The sequence below is a fragment of the Urocitellus parryii genome, chromosome 8, assembly GCF_045843805.1.
Source record: "Urocitellus parryii isolate mUroPar1 chromosome 8, mUroPar1.hap1, whole genome shotgun sequence".
In the NCBI taxonomy this organism is placed as follows: domain Eukaryota; kingdom Metazoa; phylum Chordata; class Mammalia; order Rodentia; family Sciuridae; genus Urocitellus; species Urocitellus parryii.
In genome coordinates this window covers 107368509-107391529 of record NC_135538.1, presented here as the reverse complement: position 1 = coordinate 107391529, position 23021 = coordinate 107368509, and positions in this window count along the sequence as shown.

The following is a 23021-nucleotide window of genomic DNA, read 5'->3' as shown; positions in this document are numbered from 1 at the left end:
TTCAGTCATGGGGGCAGCCGAGAAGGCAGGGAAGTCTCCATGAGAGAGGCGAGACTTTTCTGAGTCTTATGTTAAATGCCCGGAGGCTAGAAGGCAGCATGGTTACCATCTGGGGCTACACAGACCCCGAGGTTCAAGGCAGGGAGAGTGCAGGCTTCCGCTGGAGAAGACTGCAGGAGTGACATCACAGTCGTGGCCCAGGGAGCTGGGGTAATGGAGAGCCACAGGCGTCAGTTGGAAGGGAATGACCTAGTCAGAGCTGCTGACTTGACACCGTTCTGTGACATCAGCACTGGTGTGCTTTCTGGGGGCTGTGTCTTCCCTGCGTCTTTTTCAGCAGGGAGTTCAGGGAAGGCAGGCTGTCTGCCACGGAAAGTGACACCAGCCACTCATCTGTAAAGTTTCGAGAAAGGGAAACACTTCCAAGATGGGCCTGACTTGGATCCCTCGCTGTTTGAGTTCTGGCAAGGCCCTCATGCGGCCTGAGCCTCGATCGTCTGTAGAATGGGAGTGATCTATGCTGGTGGCCGATGGCGGAGGAGAGTGAGGCGCCTGTGTTAGAAACGGGGAGGGAGTGCAGCCCAGGGGAGGTTGAGGCCAGAGCTCATTCCAAGGATGCAGTTGGGGACCAGAACCTGGTCTCCCTGCTATGGGGCCTGGCTGCCACCCCTGTGATGTTCTGCCTTGTGTGAGGTCTGATAACAGCGCCTGGGGAGCTATCCCCACCGTAAACAGTCAGGCACTGGGTTTCTCGACCTGATCTGGTGCCTTGGCCCCATATACCCTGTGGCTGGCCAGCCCTCTGGCCCCAAGCAGCACTGGAGAAGAAAGTGGCCTGACCAGCTTCCTACAGACCTCAGGGTTGTGCAAGGCCATTTGATTCCAAACAAACCATAAACCTATGACCTCCTGGCAATTCCAAACATTCTGGCCAGCAGGTGGCCAGGAAGCCACTGCTTGGGGCTGTCAGGGCCCAGGTCCCAGACCAGGCCTGCCTGGTCCAGTGGAGAACCTAGACTCACGTCTGGGCCTGATGGGATGGAGAGCACACAGGGCCGAGTTAGGGACCTGAGTTCTAGTCCTCGATCCCCCACCAACTCACCCTGTGAGCTAGGGCAGGCCCCTTCCCCTCTCTAGGTCTCAGTCACCTCAGCTGAGCCTCATGGCTTCCATGGCACCTTCTATATTGGTATCCTAGGTGAGCACTCTACCACTGAGCCACAACCCCAGCCCCTCGTATTGCCGTTCTAAGAGCTGGAGTTGCTGTTACCTGCAGACCCTGGAGAGGTGGACAAGGAGCATGTCTGCTCTCTTCACTCGTCCAGTAGCAGTTCCAACTCCAAAAGTAAATCTCAGGCAAGAGGACAGCTAGGTTTGGTGAAACATCACCTGTGTAAGGCAAGGAAAGATCTTTCTGGATCTGACTTGAAGCTTCCAGTTGCTCTTCATTCATTCAATGAAATCGAAGAATGAAACCAATTCATTGATGGTGGGGCATCGACTACAAGCCAGGCACTGGGCAAGGATCTGGGATTTAATGGTGAACCAGATGGGTAGGATATTATTCCCTACTGGTGCTCACAGACTCGTCTGGTCTATTTTTTCCTGAGAAGCTGAGACACCGTTGTCCCATTGGTAGTATCGGGAAAATAACTTTCAAGAGCCCCAAGACCCAGTGGGACTCCTGTCCATCAAACTGTGTGGCGCTGAGACGGACGAGGGAGCAGATGCACCCCTGCCCCCAGGAAGCTTCCAGGCTGTGCAGACTTCCAGCCCTGCCTCAGGGACCCAGAGAAACCAGAACCAGGCCAACGCAGGGCCAGGCCCCACCCCCAGGTAAGGACACACAGCACTGCTAAAGGAGTGGCCACCGTTTCCTCCGGGGCTGCTTCTCTGGCTTCTGGGATAATATGCTGTTTGGTGAGGAGTGGGTATAGACCAGGGGTTGGCAGTGGTCATGTCCTGGGATGGCTCTGGGTCCTTCTAGAACCTGAAAAGGTGGAGGATGCCTCTCTGGCCAGTGCCACACAAGCATTTGACCCCTGAATGTCCCCATGAACGTAAGCCTATTCCTCCCCCTAGTAAAGGCAAGGATGGTATTAGCTTTGTCTTCCTCGGAGTGGGGGTGCCTTCAACAAGGGGAACGGGGAGGTGGATACGCTCACCCTCTCCTCACCCTGCCTGGTCTTCAGAGCTGTCAGGGAGGGAAGACTGCTGAGGCCGAGGACAGGCACCTTGCCTCTGTTTCCTCCACATTTCCACATAACAACCTCAGGCAAGAGTGCAAACGGGCAAACTCTGACAGACCCCTTCTCTCTTATTTTTTTTTGTCCTCTCTTGTCACATACCTTTCAAAGTTCTCCATTTTGTATAGGCCCCTGTTGAGCCTGGCCTTTGGGGTGGTCCAGGCAGGGTGTTTAGTATTCCATCCATGCCCGTTGAACTAACGTGGCTCGGGGGAACTGAATTCCGGAGGGAGGACAAAAACGAACCTATGTGCATTTGTCCAGCGGGCTGAGCTAGGATGGGAACCTGGCTGGTCCTGCCTCCTGGGCCTGCTCTGAAACCCTAGGCAGGACCAGCTGCCTAATTCGTGGGGTCCACTGCTGAATGAAAATGCCAGATCATGGGTTCAAAACTTATTCGGAATTTCAAGATGGAGAGGACAGAGCATTGAACAGAGTGATGGAGGCCTTCTAGGTGCCAGCTCGTGCGTATGGGCAAAGTCACGTGCATGTTCACAAAGCTGGCCTCAGTCTTGGGGTGAAGGAGAAGGAGACCCCCCCAATCCAGATGCTCCTGGGTGCTCAGAGGACATGGCCTCACTGCTGGAAGAGTCTCTTAAGATAGCCGAGGCTTTACTATTTCCAAGATGAGTAAAAGCCACAGCTTGGGGGTCCCCCCTGCGTGGAGGTCCATGGAATGTGAAAGACAGATCCTGAGGCGTGTCTTTATTAGCAGCCAGCTGCCTTAAGCATCCCCCTCTGGAAAGTTCCAGGGGTGGGGGTGCAGGGCCTTGGAGGTGTTTCTGCAGCCACCAGCGAGGCGGCAGCCTGAGTGGTGAGGGAGGTGTCGGGCTGGGGGGACTGCCCAGCTCTTACCACCTTATGCAAGAAGGAGAACAAAGGGGCTTTGCTGGAAGTATTATAAGATTAAGTGGCTGGGTCCAGGACAAACTCAGCAAGCCCCTTGGGACCTGAATTAGCAAGAGCAACTGAAAGAGGGGAATTAAAGCTCCCGGCTTCTCATGTTGGCCTCCATCCCCTTCAGTCCCGGCCTGGGCCTCCTCTCAGAGCTAATCTGCTGCCTTGAGTTCCTGCCTGGGGCCTACGCAAAGGGCTGTCCCCTCCACCCAGAGGCAACTGGAGCCTTCCTGGGGAAGGAGCTACTTGACCCCTGACCCCTGGCCTGTGTGGGCACAAGCTCAGAACTGGGTCCAGCCTCTCATCTCTTACTTGGCCGAGCTGTGAGTCTCTCCCCTCTGTGTGTTCTTTTCCTGCTAATAAAGTGGGAATTTGGGGATCCACTGACCATCTCCAGGGGTCCTTGAGCTAGTTCCATCAGGCATCAGGGAAGTGCCCTCTCAGCCACAGGACACCTGATGGACAGGAATATTCCCATCACAGCGGGGAATCTCAGGCCAATGGCTGCCTGATCAGTTTTTAAATTTTTAATTTCATTTTTTATATACTTTTGGGGGACTGGGGTGCTTAACCACTGAGCCACATCCCCAGCCCTTTTTTATTTTTTATCTTGAGACAGGGTCTCACTAGGTTGCTTATAGCCTCACTAAGTTTGCTGAGACTAGCTTCGAACCTGAGATCCTCCTGTCTCAGCCTCCAGAGTCGCTGGGATTACAGGCATGTGCCACTGCACCCGACCCGATCAGTTTTTTTTTTTTTTTTTTTAAATATGAGGAGGCATTCAAGACCCCGAGGTCTGGTTCCCACTGTCCTTGCAGTTCCTTCTCTGTCCCACTTACTGCCGACACTATGCTGTCCTCCCTTGAGCCTTTGCTCCTGCTCTTCCCGCTCTCTGGAATTCCTTACCTGGCTTATTTCATCTTTTTTAAGAACCAGCCCTAGAGGCACCTCTTGGAAGCCCCGGGGTCCCACCTCACTTCCATCAGGGCAAACCCCCTGTCCTTGGGGGTCTCTCCCCAGAGGCCACATGCTTCTTGAGGGTCAGGCTCTTAAGCTCCAGGATTCAGCACAACTGTGGATGCACAGCAGGTGCCTGGCCAGCCCTGGACCAGGGCCTGTGCACACCAGGAGCACAGCAGTGACTGGACACTCCAAAAGCTCACAGTGCTTGGGGAGAAGAGGACGTCAGAGTGACTCAATGACTGAAGCGGTTGTGCAGGGGGCAGGGGAGAGACTTATATAGGGGGACACAAAAGCATGAAACTGGGGGGATCTGGGGGACTTCCCAAAGGGGAGACCTGAAGGAGGCAGAGAGGAACATTCCAGGCAGAGGAGCAGAAGGTGGCTGAGAGGGAAAAGCGGGGTGTGCTGGGCAGAGGCTGGGAGCGGCCGAGGGAGGGCCTGGGCTAGGGCGGCTGGGCCAGCCCTCATCAGCCAGGGAAGGGATTTCGGGCCTTATCCAGAGAGCAATGCAAAGCTATTAAAGGGGTTTAAGCAGGCAAGGGAGCGAGGTGATGAGATTTGCATTTCTAAAAGATCACTTTCGCTGCTGTGTGGAGAGTGGATTAGAATTGACAAGAGGCCATTCCTGTCCTGAGAGGAGACAGAGGGGGGAACTGACAAATTGAGAGATTTAGGGTTAGAGCTGGCAGAGGAAGCAGCCTTCCCAGGTTTTCAGCTTACCAGGGGCAGTGGGTGGTGGCACCAGGCTGCACGTGTCTGTGTTGGGCATCCTGTGCCCACATGAACCACCGCATGGGCAGGTCCATGTGCTGGAGAAGCCTCCCACGATCAGTGTGGCCCCTTCGCTGAGCCTCCAGGGCCAGGAATGTGCAGCAACCCAGCTGTCCTTCACTGGGGACTGTCAGCAAACCAGGATGGATGGATGGAAGGTCATGTGACTCCACAGGATGTGGGTATTACATTTATGTACCCGTGGGCATATTCCTGTGCCTGCTGACAAGGGCAGTATGTGCAAATACACACACACCCAGACACCATGTTTGCATAGAGCACATGCATGTTTACATGTGCACACAGATGATAATAACCAACACTTACTGCGTGATATGTGCCAGGCATTCTTTCAAACACTTCATTTCTATTTTGTCCTCATGTGGGATATACAGAGTCTGATTTCTGTTTTAAAGATGAAATGGCGCACACTTGTAATCCCAGCAGCTTGGGAGGCTGAGGCAGGAGGATCATGAGTTCAAAGCCAGCTTCAGCAAAAGCCGAGGTGCTAAGCGACTCAGTGAGACCCTATCTCTAAAGAAAATACAAAATAGGGCTCTGGGAATGTGGCTTGGTGGTCAGGTGTCCCTGAGCTCAATTCCTGGTACCTCTTTACCCTCCCCCCCCCAAAAAAAAGATGAAATAGCTAAGGCCCAGGGAAGTCACACAGTCTGCCCAAGGCCATGTGCATAGCAAGGAAATGGCAGATATGGGATTTGAGCCCATGAAGTCTGGCCACAGAGCCCACCTCCTTGTCACTACTTCATTTGGTGTATTTATCTCTGATACCCCTCTGCCACCTCTCACACAATCTCCAGAGATGCACAAATACCCACAGAGCACATCAACAGAATATATATGTATATGTGTACCTCACGCACGTACATGCATGTATGTGTGACATGTGTACGTGTAGGCATCTAAAGGTTCTAAATGCATACTCTGATAAAAATGCACATACATTTATGCTAAGGCACAAATTGCTGCAGAGATATTTTTAAGCGTACACATACGCACATTCACAGATATGCAGTATACACATCCAGCTTATATCCGTATACACATATGCATATGTGATTCACGAATATGCAGTACAGTATGAGCACATATGAGTATATCCCATAGATGCAGGACACATACTTACACACTAGTGTACTCACTTGGAGCACCTTAAAGTCTACTGGTATACACATGTGGTAATATGCACACATGGCTCACTGCACTGCACTTTCTCACATACAGTGCACACACTTAACATGTGCAACACGTGGGAGTTCACACACACGCAGTGTACATAGGACCAACTCCTTCATCTTTTCTTGCACAAGGCAATTTATGACCAGGCTTCTGTGGGACTTCCCATTAACATTAATGAGGTAAATGTTAATGGGAATTCAGAAACCCTTGTCCTGCAGAGGTGGGGTAGGGGGTGGCAGCGAGGCCAAGAGGACCGGGAGGCCGTGGTCACAGAGGAACAGCTAATTATCCCGCTGACCAAGGTTTGATTGTTTTTCCCACGGTTCCCCCAACTGTCCCCCACCCAAGGCCAGGTTCTCACTGTGTTGGAGGGTGTCGGGGGCAGAGAGCAGGAGGTGGACATGAGAGGGGAAAAGGGCAGGGGGGGACAGAACTGCATTTTAGTGTCCTCCCCTCCCCCACTCTCTTTGCCTAAAGCTGAGGTCTGAATTGTTTCCTGGAATAGTTCAGAATTCCTCAAGGTTGGTGTCTCTGTGACCCTTCCTTCCCCCTCCAGTCCTTGGAAGAAGCTTGTATCAGAGTCAGATCCAACATCTCCATTGGAGGAGCTTTGTTTGCTGACCCAGGGGCCATAAAACGAGTCCTGTCCACACAAACTCCAGCGTGGTCCATAACTGCCACCGTCCCTCCTCTGCTCATTCCCTCAGCCAACAGTCACTGACCCCGAGACTCCCTTCTAAGCAGCTCGTCCATTTCCTGTGCCCACCGGGCGGATGTCAAACCTTTCCAGGCAGAAGTGGGAGTCCCACGAACTCCTCCACCAGAGAAATGCCCCCCAAATCTTGAGACCTTAAAAGAACAGCGAGAAATACAAGAATATAAGTGTAATAAATGCAAATTGCCTTTCCGCACCCCTTCCTAGCTTCCAGAGGGGTCTTTCATATACAGATTCATCTGTCCTCGCAGCAGTCTGTGCCGCCAGCCGGGCAGGTCCCCTGGTTTCCATCTCACCCAGGCTGCGACGGGAGAGGTTTGCCGTTGCTCGTATGAATGGGGGAGCCAGGCTGAGACTTGAATCTGTCAAGCCACGTCCCTGAGACTCAACACATCTTCTTCATTTATCTGTGGGACTTTTTCTCAAAACATAAAATGACTTAGAGCTATATGTTTCCAGGAAATGTTTTCCCAAATCTCTGAGATGTCTGGAGCAGTCCCAGGGTGGAAGGTAGAGGATGTGGTCCCCAGCCATGGACCAGGGATGCTGGAAGGCCATCTTGTCCTCCATGTCATCTCATGGATGGGACATTGAGACTTTCTTGAGCCCAGGTGGCACCAGATGATGGCTTGGAGGCCCAAGCCAAGGTCCCAGGGTTGGGAGGGACCTCACAAAACCAGGCTGCACACAGCCTCCAGGGTGGTCCACCTTGGGAACTGTTACCCTGTTTTCCAAGTAAGAGAAACTGGAGTCCTAAAAGTCACAGGGGAAAGGATATTCACCCAGCCTCCTTTTTCTACTATGAAGCCCTGAGATCAGTACTAGATATGGTGGGAACTAAATGGACACAGCTCTCAAAGAGTTAGAATCTGGTGGAGAAGAAAGAAAGAATTCTGGACTCAGTGTCACCGAGTCTGGGTCTGAGCTCTGCCATTTAGTCATTTCGACCTTGACCTTGAAGAAAAGTCACCGTCTAAGCCTCAGTGTTCTCATTTGACAGGTTCTCCTTCGCCTTCCTGCAAGGCGGGTGGAAATGAGAGACATAAAGCCTGCCCCAGGGCCCCTGGGACAGGGCAAGCAGCTCCCTCCTCCAGCTCCAGCCTTGGCCTAGCTTGAGAGATAGTGGGAACCTCTCCTGTGGGTGCCGTCGGCAGTACTGGGGCTTGGGGTCAATAGCTCTCCCCTGCCCACTGCATTACCTGAGCCCTCTTGCCTCCCCTCCTCCCTCCCACAGTTCCCCTCCCCACCCCACATCTAGTGTTCCTTCTCCTGGGGGGACTCACTGTACCCAGCCAGGGCTCTCGAAAGCAGCAGGTTGGAGGACAGGGCTGACTCTCTGGAGAAAGCCAGGACCTCTTGTGAAGCAAAGAATCCTCTAATGTGTCCCTAGACAGAGGGACAACCCAACAGATCAATGGGCCCCTCCTAAAATTTCCTGCCAAGTGGGGATGGGACTATTAATGTCCTTTTGGGGGGACATTTGTGCTCTGCAGCTCATCTTTGTGGGTGGGAGTAGGGGTGAGCAGCTGTGACAAGGAGTCTCTTTGTAGATGAAGAGAAGTGAGCCCTAGCCAGGTAGGGTGGCACATGTCTGTAATCCCAGGGACTCAGAAGGCCGAGGCGGGAGGATCCTCAATTTGAGCCCAGCCTGGGCATCTTAGGGGGACCCTGTCTCAAAATAAAAAATAAAAAGGGCTAGGGATATAGCTCAGTGGTGGAGCACCCTGAGTTTGGCCCCCAATACTGAAAACAGTTGAAATGGAGGGACCCCCTGATGACATCAGTGTGGCCAAGGTGTGTCTGCAAGACCTGGGCAGGCTCCCCTCTCTCAGCCCAAGAAGGAAGGGTGAGCCCCGGGGTAGGAATGAGGACTTCTGGGTGCCTGTCCCTGATGGGCCACTGTCTCCAGGGGTGATTTCAAATCTGCTTTCTGAGCTTTAGTCTCAGTCTCTGAAAAATGGGTAAACAATCCTTCCCTCAGTCTCCCCACGCGGGCACATACGGGCACTCCATGAGACCAGAATTAAGAGACACTTAATGCCTGCAGTGCCATTTAGCTGGAATTGGGTCCTGCATGAGGACTTTGAATGGGACCGTGGGGTGCAGTCTGATGGCAGTGCATTCCTGGTGGGCAGAAGAGCTGTCGATGCCAAGGGGCCACGCTTCACTGGTCTTGCCCCGGCCCCTCCTCCAGTCTCTTAGCTGTGAAAAGACCAACTAAGCAAAGCCAGAGATGCCTCTGAATTCTTGGCAGGGGCAGCAGGTTGGACCAACACCAGTGCAGAGAGCTGCCTGCAGGTAGCTGGGCACCCTGCTCCAGCTGCCCACCCCGAGCCTCTGCAGGGCCTCAGCTCAGCAGCTGCTTTGTGGGACTCTCAGAGTCCCAGGTTCAGGGCTGGGTCTGACCAGGGGTACCGAGGGAGGGTGAATGGGGGATACCTAGAGACAGTGGGTTGGGAGGGGACTGGCCAGGAATGTGAGCATAGCAACAGAGAGAGAGTGGCTTCTTGGAGCACAGAATGTGGCGGTGGATGTGGGTGAGGGCAGGGGCCGTGGGATTGCTTCTGGGGTTAGAATTTCACACTGGTCTGTGGACCTGCCCCTCAGCCTCTCCCCAGCATGGGGGGTGGTGGGGGTGGGAGGGAGCACTGGGCACTGGGGCTCCTCCCCAGGCTCCTTAGTCAGGCCCTTGGGCCTGGTCAAGACTCCCCTGCAGCCTGAGAGCTTCTGGGGAGAGTTGGACTCTAGTTGCCTTTTTTATGCAAAGTTCAAGAGCTCTTCCCCCCAAAGCACCCAGAGTGCTGACATGTGCAGTTGTGCTTAGAAAACCAAGCAGGTGGGGCACCAGGTCAAGAGACCGTCTGTTCCATTTTGCTTCTTGCTGAAGATGGAAGGCAAATGCCTCCCCTCTCTGAGGCCTCAGGTCTCCTTATCTGTACAATGGGGACAAAGTAGCCTCTGCCCACCATTGCAAGGGGACTGGGCTTCTAAAGGAAACTGACAGGGCCCCAGAGGTGGTCTTTGTGGGTGAGAAGGGGAGCACTTTGATGGGACACGTGGAGGGGGAAAGACAGGCACCACGATCGACTTTGGAGCACCTCCCCCTCCCCCTCCCCCTCCCAGCTCACTTAACAATAAGCTCATGATTTAATGCAGCCAATAAATCCTTTTCCGCCTTGGCTCCTCAGCTACCGTGCAACAGGCTCATAATTCAGTTTTTTAAACATTCTGCAGCTCCAGATGCTGGGGCCGGCAGTGTGTGTGGGGAGCAGCTCTGACCATACTGCCTTCCTGTGGGGGTATCCGGGGGGACAAGGGAGGAAGGAGGCCTTGCAGCCTTGGGAAGCCTTAGGGCCTTGCAGAAGAATTGCTGGAGTTCCACTGTTCCAAGGCTTAGAGGCACCCTGGGTCCCATCATGCCTCCAGACCCCGAGCCACAACGGGCAAACTTGGAGGGGACCAGAAGCCAGGAAGCCATCATTTGGGCCTCTTTGCTCACATATTGTATTTATTTGAAGCAGGGCCCGCTTCTAAGTTCCCATGAGGCCTTTTCTTATGCTTGAGTTGTTCTGAAACTGAGGGTTGAGGAAGAGGGGTGGAGGGAGACCCCGAAACCTAAGCTCAGGGAAGAGGATGAAGATGATAGGGGTGGAAAGGAGTAGAGTCTTGGTCACCTGGCCCCAGAGATTAGTACTGACAGGGAAGGGGGCGGGGAGGCTGCAGATGGTGGCAGAAGAGGCTGCCCCGGAAGGAAAGGGGTGAGACAGGGAAGGAGAGCCCTGTGCACGGTCACTGTCACAGGTCACTGCTACAGAGAAGACTCAGCGGCCCTCTCAGGGACTTAAGACCATGCCAGCCCCACAGCAGACTGCCCGTTCAAATGCCAGCCTTTCTGGTCACCCGCTGCATGGGCAGGTGACTCCAGCTCTCTCAGGCACTTGATAGGAGGGTTAAATAAAATAATACTTCAATAGCTGTTTGTCCTATTCCTGCAAAAAGATCCGAGATTCTCTGCTTCACAGCAATGAGCCTTTTCCAGTGGGCTGGCCTGTCCCAGGGCACTTGGGGCCTTTGCCCTGGGGCTTGGAGGGGTGCTAACTTCTTTGTAGACCAGCTGGACATCCCTCCCTGGGCTCCCAGACACCCCGTGCTTTCTGGTTTTCTTTCGGCTTCTTTGGTCTTTCCTTCTGCTGCTCTGGGGAGAGGGGACCCTGGGAGCTCACCCACTTCCTTGGCTCTGCCGCCACCTGCACCTCAATACACCCCTCAGCCCTTGTCTGCAGTCCTCACACAGCTCCTGGACCCCTCCTTTCTCCAGCTGTCCCCCGCTTCCCCTGGCCCAGCCTGCTCCCCTGTGAAGTCAGCCTGGCCAGGGCTGCTGGACAGTCCTCACCCACAAGATCCCCCCCACCGTTCTGTTCTGCCCTCCACCCCTCCCCAGAACCTCCCAAGCTGGCTTCCTGCATGGATCCTATTGGGCTCTCTTGTTTCTCACCCAGCCCCCTCTCCTGTCCACCCTCCACAGGTCGCTAGGGAGTTGTTTAACGCACACCACACGGTGTCATGCTTTCAAAAGGTTGCCACCCCCTGTAGGACCAAGACAAACTTCCTAGCAGGCAGCGAAGCCCTTTCCCCTCTGTCTCCCTTTCTTCCCACGCCCTGTGCCCTCTGCTCCCCGCCTCCCAAGCTCAGTCACTGCTCTGTGGTCCCCACCCCTCACATTCTCCCACCTCCGTCCTTGGCCTTGCGGGGGCCCTCCGCGGCTTAGCAAGAGCAACCGTGGCCTGTAGACCAGAGGCACCAGGGATGTGGCTGATCACTGGACCCCAGCAAAGCTAAGCTGAAGGAGAGGGGTCACCTGCTAGGAGCTGTGGTCATAGACAGATGGGCATACTTACTGCCAAACTGAGACCCAGCAGGGTTGTGGGGGATGTGGGAGTGTGGGGGGCTTTGTCTACCCCATCCTCACATCAAGGCTAGTGGCTCCATTGGCTGAATTCAACTGGAAGCCAGAGGACAGAGGAGCCAGAGTAGTGCAGCTCACGGGGCCAGCCCCCAAAGAACAGAGAAGGGTGGAGAAGGGGGCTGGGGGAGAATATGTCAGGTTGCCCGCCCTGGCACCTGCCCTCCTGTCCACCTGCCCAGCCCCATCCCTGTCTCCACCCCTGAGCCTGCACTGCCCAGACTTGCCCAGGCTGTGCCTCTGCCATGCTCTTCCTTGAGTCTGCAAGCCCTTTCCTAACTTCCTGTCTTGATGGAGACCTGTGCATCCCGGGACCCTCAGCTAAGAGGTATTGCCGCTGTGCCCCGAGTCTGTGCCCCCAAGCTCCTGGGCCCCTTTCCACCTGGACTCCTCACTCATCTCAGGTCAGCACTGTGTTTCAAAAGTACATATTTCCCACCATTTGACCCAGTTCTCCCGCTCCTCAGTTTATACCCAAAGGACTTAAAAACAGCATGCTACAGTGACGCAGCCACATCTAGGTTTACAGCAGCTCAGTTCACAATAGCCAAGCTATGGAATGAGCTAGGTGCCCTTCAATGGATGAATGGATAAAGAAAATGTGGTCTATATACAGAATGGAATATTACTCAGCCTTAAGGAAGAATGAAATAATGGCATTTGCTAGTAAATGGATGGAACTGGAGACCATCATGCTAAGTGAAATATGCCAATCCCCCAAATCCAAAGGCCGAATGTTCTCTCTGGTTTGTGGATGCTAATCCCAAACAAGGTGGGTTGGGGAGGGGAATAACAAAAATCTATTGGGTTAGACAAAGGGAAGTGAAGGAAAGGGAGGGAGGAGGGGAACAGGAAAGACAGTAGAATTCACCAGACGTGACTTTCCCAGCCTTGTGTTTGAGTATCTGACCAGGTAACTCCACACCATGTACAACCATAAGAGTGGGATCCTAGGGGCTGGGGTGGTGGCTCAGCGGCAGAGTGCTCGCCTAGCATGTGCAAGGCCCTGGGTTCGATCCTCAGCACCACATCAAAATAAAGAGATAAAATAAAGGTATTGTGTCCAACTACGACTAAAAAATAAATATTAAAAAAAGAGTGGGATTCTAATTAGAATAAGCTATACTCTATGTCTGTATAATTTGTCAAAATAACTCTACTGTCACGTGTAACTAAAATGAACAACAGCAACAAAAAGCACATATTTTTTGAGGCCTAGCAGAGTGCCCAGCACCTAGTAGGTATTCATCTAAACGCCCCTGGGATGGAATTCTAATACCATGCCACCATGGTAGGGTTATTCACTATGTGCATCTCCCCCCAAATCATCATCCACTGAGAGAGGAGCCCGACTAGCTGCCCAGTACCCCCCAGGCCCTACACAGTGGCCTTTTAAATAACGTCTGTTGGTGGCTGGCGTGAAGGAGGGAAGCTGTGGAGGCCAAAGAGACAGGAGAATTAGGCTCTGGGAACAGTGTTGTCTGCGAGTCCCCAAGACCACAGCTAGGGAGAACGGGGGAGACCTGCACAGGGGCTCACCTGGGAGCCGGCCTTGACGGGGGTCAGGAAGAGCACTTCCAGGGGACAGCAGAACAGGAACCAAGGCTCAGAAGCAGGAGAGCCCAGGGAGCCTGGTGGGGATGGGGAGGGAGGCTCAGGAGAGAGGTGGAAGGTATGGGAGCTCCCATGAGCCCCCCCACCCCACCCCGGCTCCCCAGCCTTCTCACACCTCCTTCTCCTTCCACGGGTCTTGCCACACCTCCTCCAGGGCTCCTAGGGTCAAGGTACCCTCTCTGTCCCTGACCCCTCTGGCTCAGCTCCTTGGTGGCATCAGACGTCCTCCTCACTGTTCCCAATGCTCAGTGACATCAGTGGCCCTGCTCAGGTTCCAGACGCTTCTTCTTCTCTTATTTCCTGCCTCTCGGGCCCCTGGGAGGCTGGCCCGTGAGTTCCAGTCTGGGCAGGAGGCTGCCTCCCCACTGCCTTGTTGGCCGTTGGGGCCACAGGGAGCCAGACATGGAAACCACCAGTCAGGGCGGCCGTGTGGCCGGCCACAGTGCGTCAGCCTGGGTGTCCACCCTCCCTCGCTCTCCCATCCCTTCCCTTCGGGATGTCCCCAGTAGACTGGCGAGTGGCCCGTGACTCCAAGGGGAACAATCTTTCTGTAGACTGTGGCTGAAGCAGGACGAGCCGACTGTCCTGCCAGCTCTGTGTGGGAACAGGGAGGTGTCCCCAGCCAGCAGGCCCCCGCGAGACGCCAGCTCAGGGAGTGACCAGGGCTCTGGCCTCTGCCCCCGACACCACTGGTCATTTTCTCCCTGGAGCCCTTGATGGGGAATTCAGAGCTTCCAGTACTAGTGGGAAGGGAGGTGGAACCCTCAAGGGGAAGGTTTGTGGACAGGGCTCAGGGCTGGGGAAGGCCCACACAGACTGGAATCCGGGATCTGGGATTCTCTGACTTCCCCAGTACAGGGCTGCTGGCTCTGGGGATCAGGGTTCCCCCTCCCGTTGGTGGGGTACAGGAAAGGAGCCCCTTTCATGCTCTTGGTGCTTGGGCACTCACAGGCCCATTGAGGCTGGAAGCTGGGCTGAGCTCCCCACCATTCTTCCACCATCTATTAAGCACCTACTCTGGAGTTCAAATAAAGGCCATCAAATCCCCCGCAGATCCTCCTGGACTTCCCTCCCAGGCCAGAGGGCAAGGCACCTGTGGAAAGGGTTGCTCAGAGGAGGGCACCATGGCACACGCCTGTGATCCCAGCAGCTCGGGAGGCTGAGGCAGGAGGATCATGAGTTCAAAGCCAGCCTCAGCAAAAGCGAGGCCCTGAGCAACTCAGTGAGACCCTGTCTCTAAATAAAATACAAAAGAGGGCTGGGGACGTGGTTCAGTGGTCGAGTGCCCCTGAGTTCAATCATCAGTACAAAAGAAAAAAAGAAAGGAAAGAGAGGGGTGCTCAGCCCCGCTCTAGTGATGCAGAGAGGGGCCTCCTCTGAGAGGCGCCAGCGTGGAGAGCCGGCTGCCAGGGATGAGCCGTGTCAACCAGGCGGCTCGCAGCTGCAGAAGGCAAACGTAAACGGCCTCACTCTTTCCCTCCAGCCAAGTGTCCCTGCAACCCCAGGTCCCCTGTCCTGGTGTCCATTTCCTCCCTGAGTAATGAGAACGAGAGGAGGTCCCTGTGTCCTTCAGATTCCTGTGGGTAATCCGTGCTGGCCCCGCTCCTTCCCTCCAAGGTCTATTTGCTCGTTCAATAAACTCATCTAAGTACCTGACGGGTATTTGGCTTTTTGTGGGGGTCTGGGGACCTAAAGACATGAGGGATGAGGGGTCTTAGCCTTTTGGTTAAGAACGAAAAAAATTCTCCTTGATGAGCGGTGAGCCGTGGACGCCCGCTCTCCCTAAACACAGCTGTCACCAACCTGGGTTAGAAATTCAGAGATGCTGACAACCTTTCGGGGGGAGGTGACCGTGAACTAGACCTGGTGTGACGAATGCCACGTGGGCTTGAGTTCTGGCTAGGTCTCTTCCTAAGCCTGTGACTTACCCGAACCCCAGTTCTTTTTTTAACCTTTGAGAAGGAGGTAACAGCATCACCTCCCAGGGTCCCTGTAGAAAGCACCTAGGAGCGCCTGGTATCTATTAGGGGCTCAGAAATGTGAATTCTCTCTCTCCGTGTCCACCTTGCCTACCCAACTCCTGTAAGGGCTCTAGACAGGGAAAACAAACCTGGCCTGCAAGGCCCTGGAGGAGGGGCCATGGCTGAATGAACTCTGAAGGGTGGGAAGGAATTTGCAATAATCTCTCTGGTTCCCTCCATCGTGAGAGCTCTGGGTCTGGATCACCAGGGGCCAGAGTCGTGCTGGCAATCCTGCTGGTCAGTAAAGCCTTTGCTTCTCTAGTGCTTGCTTTCTGGGTGCCCTGGAATGTTCCAGGCACTCATCAACTCACCCGAGGGTTATGTCCTAATCCTAGACATTGGTGCTCTCGTTGCTCTAGTTTTCAGAAGGGGAAACTGAGGCACAGAGATGTAGTGATGTCCCAAAGTGGAAGGGGAGCCAAGCTGGCATTGAAACCCAGGGGCCCTGGTAGAGTCCCTGATTTCAGCCACTGCCCTGTCACGTTGCTTTTCCAGAGTGCCCGGTTTTCTCGCTGAGGTCTAAACCTCTGACTCCTTGTCTGCTTGCAGGTCACTTTGGTGGGAATGAGGATCTGGAGAGAAAAGAGAAATCTTAGAGAAAACTTATGGCCCCTCCTGAAAATATAAGTCCAAATTTGAGTATAGCAGCAAGGGGGAAGTCTCAGGGGACCAGCGTCATCCCGGAGCCAGGAGAGCTTGGGTTCTGCCACTTAGAAACCCTCCTCTCTGGGCCTCAGTTTCCCCTTCTGTAAATGAGCATGTCACAACTCTAATGTCACAGCCCTGGAGAAAGCTTCCGTGAAAGCCCTCTGAGCAGCTGCTTATGGGCTCCCCAAGACCCTACCAAGGGCAGCCCTAGACCGGGACCTTGCATCTGCCCCCAGGGCATAGACAGGTCCAAGAGGGACCAGATCACCAATTTCCATGCCAAGAACCTACCAGAGCTCTCCTGTTGAGACGCCAGCCCCCTCCCATGGTCCCTCGGAGACCTGGTTGGGAGAGCAGGAGGGATATGTATGGCAAGTTCTCAGGGCTGATCAGAGTTCTAGCTTGTCAACTGCATCCATATCCTAACTCACGCCAAGTCACTGGCTCTGAACAGAGATGGATGGCGAGTCCCTTGGTGAAGCAGAGAGAGAGTGTCCCGAGGGAGCCTTGGTACAAATCAAGGTCTGTTTAAGGGGAAGCAAAAGCTCGTCCTGGGCTCCCACTTTACAGACCAGAAAACCAAGGACCACTTGGTCCAAATGTTCTTCTCAGGACCCAGCAGGAAAAGCACAGGGCCTGTCCCCAGAGAGGAGCTGGGAGGTGCACTTTGCTCCGGGGAACACGGACGGGTGACAGGGCAGAGAAGGGCGGTCAGGGGTCTGTGACTTCTGTGGACTAAAGGGTAAGAGGTAAAGCTGGGCTCAGCAGCCACTGCTCCCCGGTATCTGTCAGGGCCCAGTGCAATGCCTGGCACACAGTAGGGCTCCACTGGTCACCCCTGGATGACCCCCAGCACAACTGGGGGGCACTCCTCTCCTCAGCAGCTGGCAGACTCCAGCTGGGGAAGGGTGTATGCAAACCCTTATGATTCTGCAGCCTTCCCTTCCTTTGCTTGCTTCCTTCTTCCCATCTACCCCCTACTGGGCACTGACCCAGGGGCACTCTACCAGTCAGCCACACCCCATCCTTTTTTTTTTTTTTTTTTGAGGCAAAGTCTTGCTCAGTTGCAGAGGCTGGCCTTGAACTTGCAATCCTCCTGCCTCGGCCTCCTGAAATTACAAACATGCGCCACTGGCCTGGCTCTATAGGCTTTTCTTAATCACTTTCTAGGCACTCAGGGCAATACTTGGTGCTGGTAAGGAAAGGGATCCCAGCAGGTTGGGGGCAGGTAATGGAATAAACAGGAAGTCAGTCCTCACCCTGAGAGGAGGCAGATGTAACGTGTACCCACAAACAGAATTGAGGAAAGAGAGCACCGAGGCTGGGTGCGTCAGTCGGTATTGCAGCTGCGGCTCCAGAATCCATCATTCTTCCACTCATTCGCTCAACAACTATTAAGTACCTACTGTACGCCAGCCACCATTCTAGGCTCTGGGGATTCAGCAATGAACAAATCAGATGAAAAACCCCGCCTCCAGGGGACTAGCACTCTGGTAGGTGGAGACGACAGAAAACCAGATACACAGGTAAAACACAGTCCAGTAGCCACAATCTCTCCAAGAAACAGAAAGCAGGGTAAGTGAGGTGGGGAGTAGACAGCAGATGGAGGCTATGTTATTCAAGAGAGGCAGGAAAGGCCTCTCTGAAGAGGTGACATTTCAGCAGAGACATGAGGGAGCTGAACATGTGGATATATGATACAGGGAAGAGCCTTTTAGATGGCAGGAGCAGTTGGTGCAAAGGCCCTGAGGTAGGTGTATGTTTGTTGTTTGAAAGGAACAAGGGTCAAGGCCAGTGTGGTTGGAGTCCAAGGTAGGGGCAAGCAGAGGGCCTCATGTTGTAGGGTGGAGTAGGGTAGCAAGGGAGTAGATCCCGTAGGTCCCAGTAGAGCCAGAATGAGGTGAGCAAAGGAAGAACATGTTCTGATTTACACCTACATAGCCTCACTCTGGTTGACGCGTGGAGAATTCAGTACAGAAGACAAGGTGAAGGTGGAAGCGGGAGGCCAGCAAGGAGGCCCCACAGCAGTCCAGGCAAGAGATGGCGGTGGCTTGGATAGGGTTGGAGCAGGGGCTGTGTGAGAAGTAGTGGGCAAAAAGCATTCCGATCCCAGTTCTGCTGCTCTCTAGCTGTGTGACAGTGAGCAAGCTGGTGAACCTCTCTAAGCCTCTGCTTTCTCATTTGGAAGACAAAATTGATAATCGTACCTACTTACACGGTGTTTTTGTGATGCTTATATGAACCAGGAGCACAGTGCCTGACATACGTGCCCTCAACAACTATTAAGCACCTCCCATAACAATTCTTAGACCTTCAGGAACCCACGGTACCCGGACCACGTATTCAAGGTAGCATAAACTGAACCCAGGAAAACTGAGATCTACAGGGTCATCCGCTCTGTGGGGAGAGAGGTTTCGACATGTGGAAATCTGCCAGCATTTTGGGGCTCAGCTGGGCACAGCCTGCCTGGGGCCCGCCTCTGCTCGGGTGCCCTGGGCCTCTGTTTATTTGTTTGCCTCTGAACTGCGCGGAGATCCCAGCCGAGGAACCGGCCCGCCAGTCCCAGGGCTGGGCCCTGCTCACCGCCCCCCCCACCACCACCTTGGGCTCCAGCTGCTCAGAAAGTCAACAGTGCCCAGGAACAAGGAGGGAGGAGGGGACAGCAGGGAGGTGCCGCCTGCTGCTCCTGGCAAGCATGTGACCCCAGGGGCAGGCTGTCACAGGTACTGATGGAGGACAAACTCCAAGGCTAAGGAGGAAGCTCTGGCGACAGGCGGTGCTGGTGGCTGGTGGCTGCGGTGCTGGCCCTGTTGGCTGTGGCCACGGCTGTGTCTATCCTAGAGTCAAGGATGGCTTCAGGGGCAGCTGGGGACACTTGCTTTCCACCATGGCATCAGCCGAGAAGCCTAAAGTGACAGAGGCCGAAGGGGCCAGGTCAGCCCTGGCGCGCCCGTGAGTGGACTGGCCTGTCCTTGTGCTGATGAATGACACCGAGTGAGCAGGACTTGGGGTGTTCAAGTTCCTCCCACGGGAGCCATGTGGAGAAAGCAAGAGCCAGAGAGGAAGTGACTTTCCCAAGGTCACCAACTTGGTGGCACGGCCCCTCAGGGGCTCTCCACTCCCTCCCCGTCCAGGGCTCTGATGAGTTGGCTCTCTAAGTGGCTCTGGCCACCTGGAGGGTGACAGAGGCCAGCCTGCACCTGTCCCTGAAGCTCTCTCCTCGGAGCTCTGTTGCCTGGTTCCCCGGGGGAGGCCCAAGGGCTGGGCCCAGCTCAGGGTCACAGGGCCACAGGGAACAGGTGTGTCTCCAGGTTGGTCCCAGGCTGCTGAGAGCCCTGGCCCACGTGGGGGAGGTGACTCTCTGTGGCTTCAGCACCCTCAGGGTCATCTCCTTGGATCAGTCTCACCACCATCTAAATGGGACGGGGTTGTCCCGCCAACCTGGCAGGGCCGTCAGTGGGGGGCGGGAACGTGGGTCCTAAATTCCTTGTGGAGAGGGACTCAAGCAGAGGGGTCCCAGCGTGAGGTGGTAGGAGCAGAGACAGAGGCCCAGGGACGGAGGCCCAGGGACGGAGGCCCAGGGGAGACCAGACTCCCCCAGGCTTTCTTTTTCTTTTTTCGAGGGGGGTACCAGGGATTGAACTTAGGGGCACTCAGCTACACCCCAGCTATTTTTTTGTTTTTTGTCTTTTATTTAGAGACAGTGTCTCACTGAGTTGCCTAGCACCTGGCTTTGGCTGAGGCTGGCTTTGAACTCATGATCCTCCCGCCTCAGCCTCCCAGACCGCTGGGATTACCGGCATAGGCCACCGTGCCCGGCTCCCCCAGGGTTTCTGTGCTTGTCTTCTGCTTCCGGACAGGCTGTGGCTGTGGGATGGCCTCTGGGAAGGCGGCCCTGCCTCAGGAAGTCTGGTGGGAAACACAGCTTCTGCCTGTCAACCAGGACTCAGACCCCAGGCTCCTAAACCCAAGAGCTCAGGTTTTGAAAATGTCACCTGGTGGCACCGCGGGCCCTACCCAACCCTCAGGGCGGCAGCAGAAGTTGGTGTGGGAGTGGGACGCCTGCCCCAGGCTCCCAAGGGAAGGTAGCCTCCTTGTGGTCCCCAGACCTCCCCTGCTGAGGGCCCTCCTCCTCCGCCTGCCTCCCCAGCGGGAGCTGCCCGCTCTGTTCCCCGATCCTCAGCTGATTCTGTCCCCAGCTGGTCCAGGGCCTGTCACTGGCCTCTGGTTGCTGATCAGGAGCCAGTGACGAATCCCAGGAGGCTGTGGCCCTGGGGGAGGGAGCCGCTCCACCCCCAGCGTGGCCACTGCTCAGACTCATAGCGGGGCTTGCGCAGCCCCTGGGACTGCCACCATGCTGGGTCCAGCCCTGTGACCTGCCAATGGATGCCACCTGGGTGGTCCCCGTGTCCAGTCTGGGCAGCCTGACCCTTCCTTGTCCGTCCAAGTGCCTGCCCTCCCCCCGAGGGCCTCTGGCTTTAGGTGTCCCCAGCAGGCTCTTGTCCCTTTGTCCGGAGCTCCTACTTAGGCCAGTGGCTGGCTTCCTAACAGGCCCAGCGTCCTGGTGGCCTCTGGGGAGGGGGTGGGAAGGGTGCTGAAGGCTGGGGAGCGGGACCCGCAGGGCCTGGGGAACCCTGAGGTCAGAGTGGGTCGGGAGGGCCAGCTTCTGTGTGTGGACCCTGAGCTGTGGACACAGGGTGACGGCCACTCGTCCTCTCCCTGTGGTCCTCCCCAACGATGTCCAGGCTGCTCCCCTTCCCTCTTCCCTGGCCACCCCACTTCAGGCTCACTCCAAGTGGGGCTTACATGTAAAAATAGCCGGCTTTTTTTTTTTTTTTGAGCTTGTTATCTACTATTTTTATCAGATGGTCCCAGCAAAGCATGGCTGAAAAAAGGGAAAATCATACAGCTCTGTTTGCCAAGCTCCATAGAAATAGCAACGGGGTGGGCTATTTTTAACAAGATGAATACCCCTGTCCTCTGAGGTCTCCCCTGGCCCCATCCCAGCCTCCTTTGTCTCTCTGCCTGGACAGCAGATTTTAAAATCCGCCCACAGCTGTCAAACCACTAAATGCACCCAAGACGGCCATCCGGGGCGGTCGGAGCCCAGGGATGACCGTGGGGGGTATTTTTTTTTTTTAAATTTTTCTCCCTCCCCTGAAGGAAATCACACTCTTTTGTTTGAAAAACCTTCCAGGTTGGTTTTCAAGGCCTTTCCTGGTTGTCCCACTCCCACGGGAACAGCAGAGGTTACTCTGAAACATGCAGTGGTTTGGGCAGAGTGACCCCAGAGGCCTGGCATGGCCCGCGGTGGCTTCTGTGCCAGGCCGAGGTGGGGCAGGCACACAGAGCAGTCTGCAGAGGCCAGAGCTGGGAGCAGGACTTTGAGGTGGGGGTGACAAGGGGTCTTCACTCAGCCTGTCCATCAGGTGAAGGGCAGGGCAGCCAGCAGGGAAGCTGCCCCACAGTAGCCAAGACACAGCCTTGGTCTGCCCAGGGCTCAAGTGTCCCCAGAGCTGTGGTTTGCACAGGGAAGAGCCCCAGCAGTTGGAAATGCCACCCATCACCATGGAGAAGCTCAGAGGGGCAAGAAACAGCCCAGGACATTATAGGGACCCCCTGAGTGTCCCGGGAGACCACGAGGAGTCTGGACTAACCTGGTTCCCTTAGGTGTGCAGGAGGGGGTGGGGGGTGGGGCTGAGCCTGACTTTTAAGGGCCTCGGTTTTCTTTGTGATCAGGAAAAGAGAAGAGAAGCAAAAAGTAACATTAATTGAGCACATACTAGAGGGAGGCGTTGAATGAAACGTGATCATAGGCCCATTATCTCACTGAGCTTTCGCCACGATTCTGTGAGTGCCCGCCTTTATAGGTTGACAGAGTGACTCTTCCTGGGGACCAGGAGGCCATGCTGGGCAGAGATTGGCAGCATCCCCTGCAGGCGATGGAGCCAGACACAGACTCCAGACACCCCGGACCCCCTCCTCCTGTGCCCCTGATCCTGCCCTGATATTCTGCTACAAGTCAGGGAGAAGGGAAAGAGGAGTGGGCCATGGGGACAGGGCGGGGACAGGTGAAGAAGGTCCTGATGTAGCTCAGCTTCAGTCACACTGGACCCTGGCCCTGAGCCTCCCCCGCCATCCTCCCCCACCCCACCCCAGGCTCTGACTAGTTTCTCTGTTTTCTTTGGGGGAGGGGTATCAGGGATTGAACCCAGGGGCGCTTAACCACACTGAGCCACATCCCCCGTCCTTTATTTTTGATTTTGAGACAGGGTCTCACTAGGTCGCTTAGAGCCTCACTAAGTTGCTGAGACTGGCTTCGAACCTGCGATCCTCCTGCCTCAGCCTCCTGAGCTGCTGGGATGACAGGCGTGCACCCCTGCGTCCAGCCTGTCTCTGCTTTTACACATGCTGCTCCCTCAGTGGCACTGTCTTCCCAGCGTCCTCACCTCTCCATTTGGTAACCCCCTCCTGACTTCTCAAGATTCATCTCAACAGCCCCTCCTCTGAGCAGCCTTTTGCCCTTCCCTGGCAGGAGGTTGTGACCCTAGAGACCCTGGCACACCCCTGCCCCTTCCTGGAACTTGCTTCTACCCACGGTCACTGCCTGCTACTCGCTTGCCTAGAACAGGGACAATTTCTTATTGGCTTTGTTTCCCAGGGACCAGCACATGGACCAGTGTATGAATGCAAAAAAAAAAAAAAAAAAAAAAAAAAAAAAGGTTTCCTGAATGGCTGGATGGGAGAAGAGGCAGAAGAAATGGAATGAGACGGAAAAAAGAGGAGAGAAGGGAAGAGCGGTCCCAGGCCAGATGCCAGTGAGGCCAAGTGGCTCAGCAGGGACCAAGAGCACAGGATTCCCATCCTGGGGCCTCTTGCCCCAACCGCTGTCCTGGGGGGCCACCATCCTAAGTGGGGAGAGGTCACCTGCCTTGTTTGTTCCTCAGCTCCTGGAGATGGTCCATCATGTCCCTGGCTCTATGCTG